Genomic DNA, 21,681 nt, shown 5'->3' with positions numbered 1-21,681 from the left:
CATCCATCCATCCATCCATCCATCCATCCATCCATCCATCCATCCAGAAATAACGAATTAATAATCGCAATTGCCAGTATGGAAATTGCGCTAAAAATTACGTTGTTTTCTTTCACCCACATCACTCTTCTTGGCTTGTTTTGTGTTCGGTATATCTTGTTTTATTCCCCTTTCCACATTAACTTGTTTAAATAGACAATAGACAATACTAAGCAGTAATCGTTTGTGCTTGCTTCATGTTTTTCGTTGGTAGTCGATCTGTTTACAATCAAATACTTAAAGCAAGCACGTAAATACATTAGAAAATATTGTTATTGATATTTTTCTAGTTAGGCTATTTTGTTTATAAAATAGATATTACAAAATCCTATATCGATGTTATGGATTTGTTTAACTAAAAGAACAATAATCAAACGTAATCGTCTTATATTTCAGGATTATACTTCGTATACAGTAACGTTAACTTTAAGCCAAACTCAACAAGGCCGTCTGAAGAATTTATTTATCAAGTAAGTCTTTAAACTTACTTTGCCATCAACAACGATTACATTATATGAACACTTGAACCCTAATTTTAAACCTAACCCTAAGACTCACATCTGAAATAACTATCCTTATGCCTGATCATAATACTTTATACATACAGTGTGGAGCTCAAAGTAGACGCTATTTAATAGGTAGATCTAGAAAGTGGTTCTTTGACATTTCTTGGAGGAACGAATCTCACCAGCGTCATAAGCGTATTCACCGAACCCCTCTTAGTAGTTCTATCGTCCGCAATGACAAAGTCTTATAGCGAATCTAATGAATCGTAGGAGAGGGGGGGGGGGGGGGGGGGGGGCAAGGATGAGAGGGGTGTTGACCTCCACCGAACCCCTGAGACTGACATGTTGAACATGTGAGGTTCGATCGAACCCAGGATAAGAACTACTGATCTAGATCATTAAAGTTAGGAGGTTAATCTCAAGTTTACTAATTAGTGCAAAAAATAAATTGAAATATGATTTTTGATGGTAGATCTTCTCTTCAAGTTGACAAACAGACTTGTTGAAAATAATTAGTATTCATACAAAAAAATACGTTCAATTTTGTCAAAAACTACGTAACCCTTAAAAAAGCATAACCTTCCGTAAGAAAATAAAGTTTGCGTCAAATATTTTTTTACCTCTACAAATTTTGTTTGACCCCGGTTAGACCTGGTTCCAGTACGTGAGCCGTAACTGTGCCAGAATCCCCATGATGTCCGGCGTGTTGTTACGTACTGTCCACACCGTGTGTCACAACTGTACCCTCAGCCAGGAAACGGCTTTTACTGGTAATCAGCGGTTCTCACATTGATTTCCTCTTCAGCCACTTGTCATTATTTACGTTCTTTTAGTAGTACTTGTACCTATTTTACCCATTTTCGAGCCTAGCGCGGATGTTCCTTATATATTTTTATGTATACAATTCAATCTTTAAAATATACTTCTCGGGGATATTCTGTCCCTGGCCACCCGTCATAGTTACGCCAAGATTCAAACTTTAAAATATACTTCCCGGGGGCATTCTGCCCCTTGCTACCCTCCATAGTAACGCCATTCCTTGCTTTTACAAAACAACTACCCAGCTATGAAATTAAACCTTTATATATCTGGTAAATGTGGTATTCATTCAAACGTATTTTAATACTAAACGTCTGGTAAATGTAATATTTCATTCACATTTGTATTTTGTTACTAATTTAATGTTTATAAAAAGTAAACTCTTCTTCTAGGTCGTCCTCACCACATTAATATTACTAACTATTAAACTCATTTTAGGAAACAGTTTTTGTTTTTTTAGCTTGAAAATAAAAATCGACGCTCGTTAAAATAAATATTGATCACTAATTTTTTTAAAAAATTCTTGGCGTTAATAAAGCCAAATTGAAAACAACTTGTGTGCATCATGAATAAAATCAATACAATAGGTAGGAAAAGTGGTTCCAAAAGTGGTTCCACTTTGTGTTGCCAGAAAGCATATTTTTGAACCAAAATTGAATATTTTATAACATTTGTGAAATAAGTAAAAATCACTTCCGGATTTTACTAAGGCTAGAATTTTAAACACAAAATTACTAATAATATAATAGTAATTTACCAAACATTTTTATTTTAATTTGGATTAGTATAGTCAGGGTGTTGTGGTGAAAGGGGATGTTATATTATTTAACATAAATAAACTACTAGGCTATATTCCATTGTAATAATAAGTAAAGCGTAATTAATATCAACAGTTTAATATAGGCCTAAGCAATCTAGATCGACCTCTGACTATGGGGTCATCTATTAACGATGTCACAACGATGCCAGACCTCCCCCTTCCCCAAAGAAGTAAACCTAAGCCAACATTCCCCCCCCCCCCCCTAGTTTGTTTTTAAAGCAGCGATTTTCATAAAATATTTAGACCTATGGGCTTTTCCAGCATTCAATGTAGGCCTATTGATGAATTATTTACAGCAATTTATAAAACAACTTTTAATAATGCAAATAAAGGCTTAAATTCAGTTTCTTAACATGAGTGTTTGTTGAACATGGAAAAGTGTCATCTTACTTTCTGAACCCCCTCCCCCTTTGACACAAAGGTCCAAATCTCCACCACCACCTCAAAGTCGTTTATAGACGACCACCTCAGCATTTTATATTTATTTATAGGATATTCATTAATTAGTCATACAAACCAGTGGCGTAGCGAGGTCGGGTGTCACCCGGTGCGGCACTTAATGGTGTCACCCCCCCCCCCAGAGGCATAGAGACCCTTCCCAGGGACAAATTTTCGATTTGCACCCCCCCCTCAAACTTTCGATTTGCACCCCCCCTCAAACTTTCGATTTGCACCCCCCCTCGAGTTTTTCTCTATATATTTTGCTATTTTTTGCCTTGGTGTCACCCCCCTAAATGGTGTCACCCGGTGCGGTCCGCACCCCCCGCCCCCCCCTCGCTACGCCCCTGATACAAACCCAATTACATTTGTTGCTGTGATGGTATCTCTGTCATTACAATTATTAAGTAGTTTATCTTAACTCAACATTTCCCCATACCTCATTTGCTATAGCTGCCTATCCTTATAGAAAACATCTTTTCCTCAAATATCTGGAATGCATCTGATCAGCTAGTCTTTTTCTTTTGTAATATATAAACAATTACAAAATGTTTATAAACTTGCACAGCCAATAACAACACATTACCAGGAAACAAGCAGTTATTATAGTTTGCTGTATTTGTGGTTTATGGTTAGTTATCAGCCATATTTCTATAAGCTTGGTCTACATTTATATGCTGGTATGGCTAGAATTGACAAAAACCCATATTCTTGATTCTTCCCTTATCATGTTTTACAGCTATGATAGATATAGTAGTTTTATTTTTAACATTGTAGAAAATTTAAGTAATAGTTACAAAATACTAAAGTTGAAGCTTAAACCATAACATAAGATATTTTAATAATTGTTCGTTTTGAACAAGATATAATACAAAGTTGAAAATTCTAAATAAAAAATTAAAGTATAATTGTTTGCAGACATTGCCCTTTTATTATTATTTGTATTATTATAAGCAAGCTGTCTTATGGGAAATTTTCATTCCTTATTTTCTTCTTGTAATACAATGGGTTTCATATCAGCATGTTGTTTGGACTAGGAATAATATTAACAAATAATAGATTATATATTGATATAAACTTATATGTAAATAATATTCAAATGAAAGACTTATAGTGGGACTACATATTTGTGAACACATTTGCTAAAGCAAAAGTTCTTGAGTTTAAATTTTAATCCTTTAGGTTGTCTCTGATTCAAATTCAAAGCAGTTAACTGGTACCTGACTGGTTATGGACAGTAAAAGCTGTTTGATATTTTCCTGACCATACAATTTATTAATATGGAAGGGCAACAAAACTAGGTGAAATCTACTTCAGCACCATATTCTTAAAAACTATTTATAGTTCGCCAGTTTAAGTCAATTATTAAATTAAGGTAACAATAATTAGTTTCAGGATACACCATCACACACAACCAGTGCTGAAAAAAATAAACATAACAAACTTTATAAATTTCTTTTTTAATTACATTCAGAACTAATATATTAAAAAAAAAGTTGTTCAATATGAACAAGTTTTCTTGGGTCCAACATGTATCCTTGGACTAGTTGGATCTAATAGGTATGTGTAGGCCACTTTCAGTCAAGCCTGACCACTGTTGAAGAATACTGTATATTAAGTCTTCAGAACTGGAGGATTCAGTGATATGAGTTTTTAAAAGGAACTTCATCTGACTTATCTTCTCTGTATGTAGTATCTAAAAAAATAAAAAATAAATAAATTTCACAAACTGTTATATTAAACTCATTACATTTATATACTTTAACATTTTATGGTATAATTAAAAATATTTGTCTGTCTTATACAAATCATAAAGCAATGATGGGACTATTTATGCATGGGATTGTATGGGCTATCTAATTATTACCATTCATTAAATATATAGATCTAAGATTTTCTTTTAATATTTTAATGTAAGGAGTTTGTCATTAAATACAATAGGTCTTCAAAAGTGTCAAAAGTCATGTATATATTATAAAAAAAAACAAAATTAAAAATGTATCAATAAAGGTCTACTACTTATGTTTAGCCACCTCAAGAATTAGTTGAAAATTTATATTCAAACTAGGCTACTAAAACTATCATCAATTCATACACCTACTAGAATAAATAAGTATAATTATATTGATTTGATTAGTAAGTTAATCCATCTATGACAATTGACACCTTTTGGCTTAATTAACTATTCTGCATTTTTTAATAAGTTCAAAAGATAACTACAGGAGACTAAGAGTAGACTAAGTCATATATTAATTAAGTAGAACTAAAATAAGACAGCTCTTCACAAGTAAGCCTACTCTTCTATTCAGTAATTTTTACAATTATTAAACTAATGTAGATTAAACTTAAATTTTGGATATTATTTAATGCACTAGTCTGTAACCTTTTATTTAGGCTGCATGTAATTTTTAGTTTAAAATTGTAGCCTTATTAAGCTTAGTTATAGTAGTTAACTTTGTTTAACTTACATACTAATACTAACTACCTGCGCTATCACAGGCCTACTACTACCTACTAAAACTAAAATTAATATGACAACTGTAAAAAATTAAGCATACTTTATTTTTTTACAATACTATTCTATACCTACAGACCTACTGCTATTAAATATGAATCTATTAGTTATTAGACCAACATAAGTTATCATACGTCTAATTAGTAATTTAATAATTACCTCTAAATAGGCCCTAATTCATAATACTAATGTAACTGAAGTATTCAGCAGTATCATAGCCTAAATTATCTAAAATAAAATGTATTCAAATGTCATTTGTACAAATCTAGTAATTTAAGAAGTATTAACTATTAAAATTAAATTAATATAGAACTTATTGGCCTACTAAATAACTGAGTCACTAACAAATGTCATGATTTTGCGATTATGAGGTTGTGTATTATACCTAATAACTATACTTTGAATAGAGTAACTATACTTTATTAATACTACTAAATAGTAAATATATTTAAACAAGTAGGCTCTAACTAATTAGACTAATCATTAATTAGACTACATGTATATATACTGCCCTACTAATTACTATTTACTATACGACAAGTCTAAAACTATCTATACCAGCGACACTTTGTAATAATATAAAATATGGGCCTAATTTAATTTATCTATTATTATAATTAACTGAAATATAGAGTACAAGATAGACGCTAGTATGGCAATACTAAAACTTAAAACTATATTGTAATAGATTGAAATAATTGTGAGGTCAAGGGAACTCACTCTTCTGTATTAGTTATATTTATAATATTGTTATCTTGAGTGATGTCCCTTGTGTACTTCCTTCCGTCCTCTCTGTGTGTTTCCATCGTGATGTAGTTAGACCCATTAAATGTATTATATACAACCACAGGCTTCTGTCGTCAATCTATTATAACTGGCGACGAAGGATAAACATCTACTAGAAAGAGCACCTACTTACGCAAAAAAGAGGTTTGCTAGAGCTTATTAGCTAATTATTTCTAGAATTATGGCGCTGTATGGCCAAATAAAAGAATTTGATGCGAATGATGAAATCATTCAAGATTACCTAGAGAGGTTAAGCTTTTACCTAGAAGCAAACAACGTGACGATAGAAGCCAAAAAGAGAGCTGTTTTGTTAACAGTCATAGGGCCTCAACAATTTAGGCTACTAAAAGACTTATGCGCACCAGCCAGTCTAACTACCAAGAGCTTTAACGAGCTGAGCAAATTGCTAACAGACCACCATGCGCCTACCCCATCAAAGTTTTTATGTAGAGCTAGATTTGACAGTAGGACTCGTCAACCAAACGAGTCAATATCAGAATATGTTGCTGCTTTACGTCATTTAAGTAGATTTTGTGAATTCGGAGACACGCTGTCTGACAGATTATGTGAAAAGTTTGTGACAGGTGTAAACAGCCCTGATATTCAAAGAAAGTTGCTGCTCGAGTCAGATCTAAAATTGGAAAAAGCAATACAACTTGCAATGTCATTCCAGCAGTCATCAGATGCGGCGAGATCTTTAGCACCTTCAGAGATCCATGCAGTAAACAGCAGGTTAGTCAATAAACATCAACCCCAACAGAGCATTCCAACTTATGCTAAACACCCTGCTCGTTCAAATCCTAGATCTAAATCTAGTAATAATTATCAAAAATGTCATCGATGCAAGGGTCCCCATGCATCTCATCGGTGCAAGTTCAAGTCTGCAACTTGTTATAAGTGCGGTAAGCAAGGTCACATTGCCAAGGCCTGCTTTGCAAAGTCTTCGTCTGTTGCTAAATCTAGCCAGTCAAGACAGTACCGCAACCAAAAGCAGCACTATGTTAACTCTCACCAAGACTACCTAACCCAACCAATGAACCACTCTACCTGTGAAAATGCTCAAATTGATTTGCAGCCGGATTTCAACCTGTTCTCTGTTAAATCAATGAGTCATGCTCCCATCAATGTACAAGTTAATATCAACGGTAAGAGCATCAGCTTCCAACTTGACACTGGAGCATCTCTAACAGTCATAACAAAGAAAGAGTTTGACGCTGTCACAGGAGGATCAGTGCCTCTACAGCCGTGTCACAAGTGTCTAACAACATACACTGGTGACAATGTTCCGGTAATAGGAGAGTGTATGGTTCATGTAAGTTATAATGGTCAAAGTGTTAAACTTCCTCTTCTTGTGGTTGAAGGAAATGGACCGCCATTACTAGGTAGGAACTGGTTAAGTGATCTTAAGTTAAATTGGGAGAGTATTTGTTCATTGAAGAATGTAAAAGAATCTAGTCTTACTTCACTAGATAAAGTTATATCTGAAAATAAATGTGTTTTTGGTAATTCAGGTTTACTAAATGATAGAACAGTGAAGTTAAGCATTAAAGATACAAATCCAAGATACTGCAAAGCTAGAGTTCCACCTTATGCAATGAGGAATAAAATTGAAAATGAGCTAAGTAGATTGGAATCTAATGGCATTATAAAGAAGGTAGACTATTCCGATTGGGCGACACCCATTGTGCCAGTGTTAAAGAAGGATGGTTCTATAAGAATTTGTGGAGACTACAAAACTACACTGAATAAGCAAATAGAGCTAAATAGGTACCCTATACCTAACATTGAGGAAATTTCTTTGAATTTGGCAGGAGGAGACAAATTCACTGAATTAGACTTTAGTCATGCTTACACTCAACTAGAACTGCATCCAGATTCAAAAGTCTATACGACAATAAACACACATAAAGGACTCTACCAATATGAAAGACTATGTTTTGGCATATCATCTAGCCCTGGAATTTTCCAAGCGGTCATGGACAGTATTTTTAAGGATATTCCAAATGTTTGTGTGTACTTTGACAATGTGTACATAACTGGTAAGAATGACACTGAACATCTTAAAACACTTGATAAAGTCTTGAAAATTGTTGGTGAAAAAGGTTTAAAGATAAACAAAGATAAATGTCAATTCATGCTGACAGAAATTAGTTTTCTTGGTTATATATTGAGCAAACAAGGCATCAGACCTCAACCTGAGAAAACAAAAGCCATTAAAGAAGCACCCAAACCTGAAAATACCCAACAACTAAGAGCTTTTTTGGGCTTAATAAATTACTATGCAAAGTTCATAGGAAATCTGTCTGGTAAACTATCACCACTGTACAAGCTGCTACAGAAAAATGCAACTTGGCACTGGGGTAAACAACAAGAAGCTGCTTTTAACACAGCAAAAGAGGCTTTGTCTGCTGACACCTTACTAACTCACTATGACCCAGGGAAAAGACTTATATTAACATGTGATGCTTCACCAGATGGTGTAGGAGCAGTCTTGTCCCACATGGATGAGAAGGGTGACAGACCCATTGCTTTTGCCAGTAGATCTTTGAACCAGGCTGAGAAAAATTATTCTCAGTTAGATAGGGAAGGCTTAGGCATCATTTTTGGTGTTAAGAAATTTCATAAGTTTCTGTTTGGTAGGAAGTTCACCATCTTTACAGATCATAAACCATTGCTAGGTTTATTTGGAGAAAACAAAACCCTACCTGAGCATGCCTCACCAAGAATTCAAAGATGGGCTATCACACTAACTGCATACAATTATGAATTGAAATACAAACCTGGATCTGAGAATAGTGCAGATAGTCTTAGTAGATTACCTTTAAAAAACCAAAGCCTGAGCTATGTACCAGAAGATGTATTTGTTCTCTTCACTATCATGGATAACTCCAATATAAATGTGAATGATATTAAGAGAGAAACACAAAAAGATGAGTGCTTAATAAAAGTATATGAGTACTGTAAGAATGGTTGGCCTGAAGAGTCTGTGAATGATGACTTAAGGCCATATAAAATAAGAAATTAAAACCCTTTGTGAAGATAATATAAAAGATGGAGAAGATGCAGTCCATTATCAGTCAGAGTTGCCTAAACAAAGTACTTGTAACTTAATAAATGATTATGGTGATATGGCAATCTCAAATGTTTTAAAGAGAATACATTAGTAAGAAGGAATGTGATCATCAAACAACTTTGCTAACATCATTAGCACTTACAGAAACTAAAAGGGTAACATCAAAAGAAAAGAAAAAAGATTTTTGCCATTTAATACTTTCAGATGCCAATTCAAAAAGTCAATCATGACAGAACACCCATTGAAAGAGAATTTGGTGTTAATGAGAATGTGTATCTAAGAAATTATGGGAAAAAGGAAAAATGGATACCAGGTCAAATTGTTCAATGTACAGGACCTGTGCCTTATAAAGTTAAAAATAACTTGTGCAGATAATAAGTGTGAATCTGTCAATCCCACCAAATCTGAACAGTTCACACCAACTCAGTTGTTCCACAACCAAGTTCTGTTGATATGAGTGAACCAAGTTGTCTGGAGTCAGAAAATGTAAATTCTGGAGTTAATAATTTAAATCCTAGACCTCCTGAGATAGAGAATCCAGATGGTCAGAATATTGAGTCACCAAATCAAAGGCCACTGAGAAGGTCAAACAGGACAATCAAAGTCCCAAATAAGTTAGACCTATGATTCTAAAGGTCAAAAGGACTTTGACATTATTGTTTTGTATTTTGATTATGTTGTAGCATATTGTGCATTGTTTGTAAGGATGTAATCTACCATAGTGTTCATGTTACAATATAATTGGTGATTTTAGGATACTATCAATTGTTCTATTGAGAGATGTGTTATTGTGTTCTAAGGGTAAAGGGATGTAATAGATTGAAATAATTGTGAGGTCAAGGGAACTCACTCTTCTGTATTAGTTATATTTATAATATTGTTATCTTGAGTGATGTCCCTTGTGTACTTCCTTCCGTCCTCTCTGTGTGTTTCCATCGTGATGTAGTTAGACCCATTAAATGTATTATATACAACCACAGGCTTCTGTCGTCAATCTATTATATATATCTAGATCTAGTCTAAATCCACCACACTAGTCAGACGGTCTACTTTATTTCTATTGGGCCTACTATTAGTAAATTAAATTAGTATCACTACTATACTTAGATTCAGATACTAGATTCTAGATACGAAACTATCTATTACAGTTCTAGATTCTACTATTTATTAGTACAATAATTAGGCCTATAGAATATTTATACTAAATACTTATTGATTTTATTGAATAGCCTATATACTCTAGATTCTATATACTATATAGGCCTAGATCTATCTAGATATATTTTTTTAACAGATAATCTTTCTAGTCAATCTAGTCTGGATCTAGATCAACTTAATAAATTTAATACTTAGGCCTAGGGCCTCCCCTATAATATAGTATTAAGTAGTATTTAGTATTATTTAATATATTTAAGTTCCTTAGCTAACTAACTAGATTCTAGAACTAGAATATAGATCTACCTTTGATACTTTATGCACTTTATTCTCTATATTTATAAAATTAAAATCTAAAGATCTAGAATAGATCTAAATCAGTCAAATCTAGATTCTAGATCTAGAATCTAGTCACTAGTTAAGTCTAGTGATGGACTCTAGTGACTCTAGTTAGTTTAATAGTTAGTATTATTATTACATCATTACTTAGTACTTAGACTTAGGGCGACCTCGGCTAATTAACTTAATACTGTTAATTACGAATTATTAATTTGTAATTAGTAATTAACAGTATTAAGTATTAAGTTAATGCGGAATTAAGTTTATAATATTTAAATTATTTAGTAGGGCCTAGAAATCTAGATTTATCTAATATCTACTAATATCTACTAGGCCTATCGTATCTAAGTAGGGCCTATCTATTTCTATTATTTATTAATAATAATAATATTAGAATAGATCTAGACTTACTAGATCTAGTAGACTCTCTAGTCTAGACTAGTATTTTTATATTTAATAATTTATTAAACATATTAAAAAGCCGTAGCATACTATAGATAGATCTAGATATCTAGATCTAGAATCTTAGTTAAACTTAGTTAGTAGTAGATCTAGTAGTTAGTATCATGGCGTAGAAGAGCAGGCCTAACAAAAATTATGAAACTTGCGTTAAAAACACTTTTAAAAAAAAAGGTAGATTAACAATTAATAAGTTAATGTTAATAATGTTAGATCTTAATAATCTGAGCATAACAGTCATAAAAAAACTAGCCAACTGTAATGAAAGGGGATACAAACGAATTTTTAAAGCTTGAATCGAACTGAAAATCTTCCCTTGTTCGCCATTTTGTTTATTTTGATTACCTTGTCCGTATTTATCATGGATAACAAATGTTATGACTTGCATCGTTTACCTCTCCCTGGCCACTTCAGTTCAGTTCAAGGTGGGGTTGAGGGCGGTTTTATAAAATATGTAAATTAGTACAATTATTCAAAATTATTTTTAACGGCTTCTGTTCAACACAAAAATATGAAAATGAGTGTAATCGATGGTTCCTAATCGACTTTAATTTTTAAAATTGTAGCTATAATTTTATCGCTAGCCATATTTTTAAAAATAATTTTTAAAAAATTTAGTATGATTACATAGACTTTTCCTTAGCTTAAAAAAGTTAAACCTCTAAGATTTGTTTTAGCAAGACCAACATATCTATTTTTTCTGTCTACAGGCGGCGTGTTTAACTTGTTTGCTGGGGATCAAATCCAAGTCGTGCTGTCTGGACAAGGGCTGGTCGGCATCGACAAACACACGACGTACATTGGGCTGTTTATGTTGGCTGCTGATGATACATAGTACACCGCCTTGTTTACCCATAGTGTTTGAACTATGCCAATACCTAATTCACAAAGAAACCCTTTTTACGGTGAGAGTCACTGGACCAGGTGCTATAACAACTGATCTGGCAACACCATTTAAACATGGACACAACAAGACAAGACAAAAAACAATGCCAGATAACAATTTTGCGAATGTACATATTCATTCGCAGTTTTGTGAAAATAATGAGTACATTTTTTTGTAGTTAATACATATTTACGTCAGTAATTACTGAGATCGAAAGTACAAAACTCTAGTCCTATGTTTAGTTTATCTAATATTTGTTTTAGGAAATTATTTAAATTAAATATAATTGCACGACTGTTAAGATATTATACATCTATTAGTACGCATTGATTAGTCATAACAAAATGTTTATAGGCCTACACATCAACCTTGAACTAAATCCAAATTCTAAAATTAACATAACATTTGAATAAATCGAACTATTTAAAAATATCGATGAGATAAGACAAGTAAAGCTGATAAATAATATTTATATAAGCAACACATTTAGATACTTAAAATTTAGAAACATTCTCGTACTTAACAAACAACTTATGGAAATAAGTTAGTACGATCTAATGCAATATATTACCAATATTTTTTTCCATTGTTTTCTCTTTGTTAAAATTTTCCTTCTAATTCAAAATAGAATAAACATTTTGTGTTTAAAACGGCAGAGACCATTTCACTTCTCATAAATTATTTCTGATAGTGATTTAGCTTGATACAACGTACAAATCTTATGTAAACTAATATTGCACCTTTGTGCTAAATAAAATATGTGAATTTGAACTTGGAAAAATTGAAATTACACATCCTGACTTCACGGTTCATCGAGTATATGAAGTAGATTCAGAATCAGTGACAGTATGTTGATTTTGACCACACTGGTATTTTGAACTGGAATTATCTTATTTTTGCAAGATGTTACATAAGTGTTGTTTTTTTTTAAATAAATTCTTATTAGTATTTTATGCCCATAATCGTTTTCCGAGTGAATATTATTAAGTACATATCTGTTACTTTATTTGGAATGTAATCTTTAAAAGAATAATTAAGAATTTTACTAGAAATATTGTACCTCATGCAAACAGCAGATTAAACAAAAAATGTTTTTAAAGAATATTAACAAAGTGCGATCTTTTACCTTGACTTTATTTTGTAATACCCATTTATTTGAAGTTAAGCGTATGGTTCTATTACATATTGCCTATTCCACACACTTTATCTCGATAAATGGCTACACGCATTTATTAAAAGCTACCACATATTGCTATTAAATCAAATTTCAATCATTGTTGGCTTACAAGTCTTTATTTAAATTAATCACATTAGACTTATTAACATTTTATTACACAACCCCACTTTCTTTTAATGCAACTTTTGTTTATTTTAATCTTATAAACTTTTATTTAAAAAAAATTAAATTGTATATATATATATATATATATATATATATATATATATATATATATATATATATATATATATATATATATATATATATATATATATATATATCTGTGTGTGTGTATGCACTTTAAATCTATATTTTTTATTAAATAAAAGATTGCACTTTGTATATTTAAAACATTTCTTGATAGTTTCCAAAAGATATATTTCTCTGATACTTCTTTTTAAGTGTAGATTTATAAACTGATCTTACTTTAGTTCTTGTGTGTTTGTAAGGGGAGGGTTGGGGGTCATCTTACTTATGATAACTGAGGTAAACCCCAGGATTACTTTAGTCCATTGGGGGGGGGGTGGGGGAGGAGGGGGGATCGTTAGAAATGTTTAAAGGTTACAGGAGGGAATGATTAGTTGACACACGGGGGTGTAAATATATGGTTGTTGTCATGTACGGAGGAGGTTTGAAGTTAAAGACAAATATTGTATTCTGTAGATTGTCACGTATTGTATTCTGTAGATTGTCATGTAATGAAGTCTGTAGATAAAATCACATTAAATGTATGAAAATCAGGAATATTGTACTATTGTAGTTATTTTATCATTTATTTCAATTAAATAAACGTAGTTTTTTTGTACTTTTACCTTGTGTCAGTGGTTTGATTAGTAAAGCAAACTAAAATAAACGTGGTAAAGAAGCCACTATGTCAGATTCCTTAAATTTAGTAAAAAAAATATCCTCATTAACTTAGTCCTTGTTTACGAAATTATCGATTATTTGTCTTTGCATTACCTGAACGTGTTTCTTTGTGTGAAAAAAAAACAATTGAAATATTACTGAAATCTGAAAATATTTAGAGATCTTTACCATAAAGATCATTTTTAACATATAGTCTATTATCGTTCCCAGTGTATACCTAAGTGTGACATTAATGTCGCTCTACACAATTACGACCTTCCAGTTCTGGTGGTGAGGTGGGGGGGGGGGGGGACCAACACAGAGTAAACATAGCGTCAGTTTTTAGATGACTGATTTAAAAATACATTTATAATAAATACTGCTTTAGAAATATATTTAAATAAGAAACAGTGGTAATAAGACAATAATTTTTTTTTACAGAGGGGTACTTAAAAAATGATACTCAGTGGGCGGTGTTTATCTTATGTGTGTGAAAACTGGAAGTACACACGTTAGAGACAAAATTTGTTTGACTTCCAGAAAAAAAACAACATAATTTACAACCACTCTAAGTAGAAAATCAAATCATCAAATAAAAAAACACTTAGAAAGTATTGTTATACTTCACCATGCGATACTTACAATTATATATTTATTAATTTTTCGTGTGCATATTTTTACATATTACATGTAAAACACATATCTGTTTTTTTTAAATGCATAAAAAGTTCTAATAACAAGCTTTTATGTAATAATGCATTAAAAAGGAGAAAATAAATAAATAATGTTCTTTAAATGTATAATAATAAACTAGGGCCCTACTATTTAAATAAGTATAAACAGAAGCGTTGGTCATTATATTATCTATTGGATACCTTTAATATTATTTAGGAATACACCCACGCTACCCATCTCGAGTTAGCTTAATGATGCACGCATACACACACGCACACACCTACTTGTACGCCACTATAATAGATAAACACACGAACGGAAAGACTAGTGGACAGACGTAAGAAAGAACGGAAGAAAGGACAGACGGACGGACAGACAGAAAGACAGACGCAATTGACATAAATGTAAAACATTCTATTACCGACACAGGAACATGTGTTGTGTGAACCGCTGAGCCTAACCAAAACACCAATCCCATGCTTCTTTTACAGGAAAGTTACCGACTAAAGGGAATCCCCGGCCGATTAGTATCCTCTGCGATAAAAACAGAAAATATTATTCTGCACCTTTTAAAAATTAGGTCAAAGCAGAAAAATATTTTCCAAATAGCTCAACAGGCATATTTACACATACCGATAAAAACAGTCGCCCTATCTGCTCTCCCCTGGCTATGCCTCTGATTGTAGCTATTAAAATAGTTCTCTACAGGAGCAGTGAAACGACACACGACACAATGATAATGACACTTATAAACCCCGATGGGTTGAGCTTACCATCATTTAAGCGGAGACCGTGATTATCAATAAAGCTTACCACAAAAACAATATAAGGATATAGAAATTTTTTTCATACAAGTTTATACGATCTCCAAAACAAAACTATTTTCATATCAAAACAAGATTAGACGCGAGCGTATTTTTTTCGAGAAATTTTAAATTACCTTTTACAAAATAATATTATGTTTGTAAAAAAAAAGTTGACGCTTATTTATATCTAATACGACCTTGGCCATGCCAAATAACAACAAATACAAAGTAAATTATTAACCCAGTCCTCTAATCTCGTTCTAGATATTTTCGGGAAAATCCAGAATATCACGTGACATAACTGGTTTTTTTAAATTCAGAGCTACTATATAAGTAAATACTACCAGGTGCTTAATCTGCTCTCAACAAGCTTTATGCTATCTAAACGATTTTCTCAAATACATTTGTGGTAAAACTTTAACATAATTTAACAATGAAGAAATAACGAAAGAAATGATTGAGGTCATAGGGTCAGGAGGGCAGCCAGCGCAGAAAATGTAGTCCGTTAATTAAACTAACAGTTGGACTGATAGTTTAATTAGTATCGTTTTCTACTTGCACTTTTTTAGTGCTTAACTTGAGCAAATTTAAAAACTTAAAGTGTATATTGAATTTGATAATACAAATTTACTGCTGATTAGATAACGAGTATTATAAATCAAGGAATTTAAGTACTATATTAAATGTTTACATAGCTACCTGAATTCCCTTTATTTCATGTTGTATCAATTTTGATACAAAGTGAAATAACCCCCATTGAATCTACACAAATGTTAAAATCTGAGTTTTTTATATGCCATACTCTAGCTTGATCACTTTTGACCCAAATTCATACCCGAAACAGACTATAGAGTCTAGATGGGTTTCGTCTCACACAATTCGAGTTTGATTCCGTTTTTAGCGCATGTTCCATACTGACAATTGCGATTATTTTACACTGGTCGGACAGCTGTGATCGAGATCAGAGTTTCTTCCAGGCATCTCTTCGGGGGGGGGGGGGGGGGGGGGGGGGGGTCTTAGCCCCCCCGAAAAATTTTTAACCGCCCCCCCCCCCCCGAACGGAATGAAATTTATATAATTTATATAGAAAATATATACTTTTAACATTGTCCGCCCCCCCCCCCCCCGAAGAAAGTTTACCCCCCCCCCCCCCGAAAATCCCCGGAGAAAAAAGTCTGGAAGAAACACTGATCGAGATGTTTTTGAGAAAATAATAAAAATTCACAGGCCGTGTTTTTCTTCTTGAAAAAAATATTCACTAATCTCAGGTGAGTAATTTTACCTAAAAATAAGTTGTTTGCATACTATTTCTTTATATTTGTGCTGATAATGTCCAATTACGGTATGTAACAGTTTTGATACACCATGCAACGGTATGACCATGACATTAGCTGTGACTACTGTATAGTGACTTTTCTGTAGTATAATAATTAGTTGATAGAACAATTCCTAACATCTAGATCTAGTAGGTAGACTCTAGTCAACTGTTGGTTCTTACACTAGCTTAGGTTTGTTTTTCTTTCATATTTTTACAATAATAATATGTAAATTATAGAAGAAAAATAGTGTCAAAATCTGTAACAATAGTAACATAGTCAAGCTGTAGACTATTGAATACTAATTTTACTTAGATTTAGCACTTACTCAGTACTATATATATACAGATGCTACTATAATAAGCCTATAATAAAGGATGTACAGTGTAGTGCTGCTATTGAAGACCAAAAAAAGTGTCATAATGTATAGCAATAATAATATAGTATTAGACTGATATTTACAAGCTGCTGCTTAGAATAACTTGCATATAATTCTCTAATCATACTAATTCATACACAGAGACAGTGTTTGGGTCTAATAAGCTTAGAAAGTAGTATAGTAATTATTATGGAAGAAAAATAATATTAGGCATAGGCCTACATACTTAGTCTACTTATTATTTACTTTATACCGGTACACAAACAGTAATAATTACTATAGGCAGTGGTGGTTTACTTATATTTATAAAAGTAATTAAAACTTAATTTATAAATCAATGAAGCTCATGAATAATTAGAGATTGTTTTAGTGCTGACATTGTTTTATTTATTTTTACAGGATCTCTTTTTGTCTAGAGCGAGCGATAAATTTTGTCGCAAAACTGTTCTGAATGAAATAGATGGTAGACTTCAAGGAGAAAGTCAATGAAAGTGAAGTTGGTGTAATATTTGATTATTCATCTTATGAAGTTACAATCTAATAACTAGGCCTATAGTACATATTGTACTTATTACTTGCAATTATTGTTTTTAAAAAAATGGCATAATAATATTTGATTGACATTCTTGCATATAGTATTTATACTTGCAAATAAAATCCTAATCCTCTAGTATATAAAAAGTAGCAGTGATACATTATTTTTATTTAAATTATAATTTAATTTGTGCATGCATGAAGATAAAGTAAATAAATCTAGAAATAATATATAGTTTCTTTTAGTAGTGACATTTTTTTTTTTACAGGATGGGTAAAGATTCTCACAAAAGAATTCTGTCTGAAATAGAGACTGCATAAATCTTTGGTCACTAATGTCTAATTATTCATCTATTTATTTACCTGATGTTGAAGGTGTTACTGTAACTGAAATTGAACACTTAGAAAGTGATGTAGAGAGAATAAAGCGATTAATTCGGAGCAAGTAAAGCGTTAGACTTTATTCTGATATACATTCATAAGCTGTAGGCCTAAATCTATAAGATGTACATTCATAAGATGTAAGCAGATGCTAGTCCAGCAAAGTGGTTAACTAAAACACATTAATGTTTTCTATTATTTGTGAGGAATAGGAACTGACCAACATAGTTTTTAGTGCAAGGCCTTCCGGCTGTTCAAGATTAATTTATTTCACACCATGGATAAAGACTATCTTAGTATACTGGGTGAAAGGATTTTCTAGATCTAAATTGCACAGATAAAGCTTGAAGTCTTTGATATAGCAGAAATAAATCAACTGATTTCATTGCATAGGAAAAAGTTCTAATAATGGCCAAATATCAGCATTGTAGATATATTCTAATTTCTTTCATATCAACAAGTTTGAGTCATTAAAAACTACTTTGCATTTAAAACAATAACTATTTCCAACTATACTAGATAGAGGTCCTGCTGAGCAAAGTGATGCTGCTTATTGACTTAGACATTAAAAATATGCATGATTACTAAGAAATATGACATAACTGGTAATAGCAATATTGCGAAAAAAATGTAAATTACTATCTTGTAAATGAATTTCTGATGCTCCAGATTTGGGATGAATAAGTGTTTTACTCAAATTAATAATTACTCAATACATTTTCAATGATAAGTAAAAAATAATTTTTTGTCAATTTTAACAAATTTTTACCCACCTTTGCATACTGTATCAAATCTGATATATACTGTTATTTTGCAAAATAAACATTATTTGATAAAATAATTCAATTTCCTCATTATTTATGCTCTCTACACACCACAGCCCACTTTGTAAGATTTTTTTTTCTCAAAAAGCTTTCACAAAATTAATTCATGAAATGAAGGGTAATGATTCTTATGCATACAGACTACAGATATTGAAACATATAATAGCAATTGTTCATGAAGTAAGAAAACATATTATGCTGACACTTTCAATTTTAATGTAATTTTTTTTTTCTTTAGTGCGAGTCTTGAGTAAAGGTGAAAAATAAAGAGTACACGGTTTTGCTGTCAAGTCAAGGTGCCATGACAACAGCAGAAACTTGTCTTGACTTCAGACCAACAGCAACACCATGCCCTGTCTTCATACCACTAACAGCACATGGTGAGTAAATGACTTAATAGTGCTAGTGACGCAAATATTTAAGGAACGGGCCATTTATAAATTGCGGCCAGTTTTTTTCCCCTCGTTGTATCGTCATACATTTTCATAACAAATCATACCCCTCCCTCCCCTAACATAACACCACACTCCTCCCCATTCCCCCTAGAATTTATTGTTTCTATTTTTAGGACCACAGTGGCCTTGGGTGCAGCTGGTTTTCTTTTCGCTGCTTTGACACTGGTCTATGTTCTCGTTCACACAAGAGGCACACACTACCAGGCAGACGGCGTGAGTTCAAATCTATTTTTTACAGTAACCAGTGGCTGAACTGCTGGAGGGGGGGGGGGAGTGGGTTAGAATGGCTAGGTGACCAGAATTATGTAAAACAAAATTTTTTTATTTGAGTTTTTTTTTAAATTCAATCACACATTGTCGTCGACAGACTTAAAAAAAAAAAAATCTTTAAAATCCACACTAAAAAGCTTGTTATTTTAAATGTTTATATATTTGTTTTATTTTCCACTTTTAAGTCATTTACTCCAAATGAAGTCGACTCTACGTTGACTAAGACTAAACATATTTGCGTTAAAACCAGACAAGTAGCTTGTGGTCTGTAAACGAAAATTATCTGCCCTTCTTAACTCTTAAAAAACCAGTCTGCTGCGAAAAAAAAAACAGTTCGCATTATTCACATTGTCTGAGCTGCTTGGCTAATCTGTAGTATATAATTTTGTTACCTCCCCTTTATCATTAATTTTAGTAATATGTTAATACAGTTTGAATGACTTATCTAATTAGATACTATTGTATTGTCATTGAAGAGGAAAATATCTCGAAAGTTTAAACACAATTTGTGAATTAGATTATGGGTCAAAATTGAGTTACAAGATTTACTATAAACTCACAAAAAGCAAACAAATAGATTTTAAGATTTTATTTAGTATTCAACCGTAGTAAAAGCTTGTACTATAGATCCTGAGGCTACAAGAATTGTAAGTCAGACGATCGTGCTTAAGTTATTGACCTCTACATTGAGTTGTATAATACTGACCCAGTCAGCACACATATATTGGCCCAATATTGGCTAAACATTGGTTACCAATATTGGCTACATCTTGGTGCAACATTGGCTTAACCTTGGTGAAACATTGGTAGTGAAACTCGGCATGATGTTGGCGCAATGTTGGCACAATATTGGCTATATCCCGGCTACATATTGGCCCAACATTGGCTAGATCTTGGCCAAATATTGGCTATATCCCGGCTACATATTGGCCCAACATTGGCTATATCCCGGCTACATATTGGCCCAATATTGGCTACATCTTGGCTCAATATTGGCTATATCTTGGCCCAATATTGTCTATATCATGGTTACATCTTGGCCCAATATTGGCTACATCTTGGCTCAATAATGGCTATATCTTGGCCCAATATTGGCTATACCTTGGCTCATCCTGTATTATATCCTGGCTACATCTTGGCCCAATAATGGCTATATCTCGGCTATACCTTGGCTCAGCCTGTATTATATCCTGGCTACATCTTGGCTCAAATTTTTATTTTTAGCATACAAAAAGATCCATTCTCATATCAGTCATAATATTTACAAAGGTAATTTCAAAATGTGAAAGAAATTTTAATCAAAATGTAGTAAAGCAGCAATACATACACAAGAACTGCTCATCTATTAAAATCTGTATTATACCATCCATTCAATTGTAAGAAAATTATAACTATACTATAAAGTATTGAGTGAAAAAGAATATGTAAATAATAGTGTAGTAACTTTCATTTTGACTTTTATACAAACAAATTAAAACAAATATACAAAACATTTTCATATAATGTAACAGATGTTAAGCAGGCCTACAGTTTAAATTAAACTAATGTAAAAACTTAATTTACTGTACAAGAATACAGAAGCTGTCTTGTACTATGATACGTAAACATAACATTAAAAATAAAAAGTATAAAATATTTGTCTAACAACATTTAATTGCATTGCTCGTTTAAGTATTCTAATTAAGGTTTACATTTTAATGCTGGACCAGTCTGCCTTGTCCATAAATAACAGAACGAAAATATGTTCAGGATCTCTAGATTATAATTGTGGTTAAATAGTGTTGAAATGAATGCCATTGTGTATACAAAATGTACAATCTTTCAAAAGACAGATGGTTCGAGGGTTTATACGCATTGTGTAGAACAGGAATATCACTGCGATATTCAATAAATGTTTTTTTGTCTCGAGTATGAGGTATTTAATTATAGTAAACTAAATATATATTAATTTACTTCATTAATTAGAAATAAATATCACCAGCAGAAGTATTGTCAATACAAATGTTGCAAGCTTTTTTCAGATTGTACAGTGAAACTAAATAATGAAAGAAATTTGCAACTAATTCTTTAAAGAAAAAAATGTCAATTGTATATTTCATTTAGGGCATTAAATCTACACTAAACATACACACAATGCAAAC

The 21,681-nt window shown here is 32.2% G+C and overlaps 1 long non-coding RNA gene across 1 annotated transcript; it reads left to right on the top strand.

Moving 5' to 3' along the window:
• Positions 1-15,747: 15,747 nt before the first annotated feature.
• On the top strand, positions 15,748-19,486 carry LOC131954321 (uncharacterized). The gene is made up of 3 exons (XR_009388759.1): positions 15,748-15,790; positions 19,054-19,195; positions 19,384-19,486. It is a non-coding gene; the product is annotated as an uncharacterized LOC131954321 (long non-coding RNA).
• The last annotated feature ends 2,195 nt before the right edge of the window (positions 19,487-21,681 follow it).

Source organism: Physella acuta, unplaced genomic scaffold (genome assembly GCF_028476545.2).
Source record: "Physella acuta isolate Inbredline_101_S28 unplaced genomic scaffold, ASM2847654v3 ptg000988l, whole genome shotgun sequence".
Classification (NCBI taxonomy): domain Eukaryota; kingdom Metazoa; phylum Mollusca; class Gastropoda; family Physidae; genus Physella; species Physella acuta.
The sequence above is the reverse complement of the archived record's forward strand: the minus strand, read 5'-3'. Positions and strand labels throughout refer to the sequence as shown.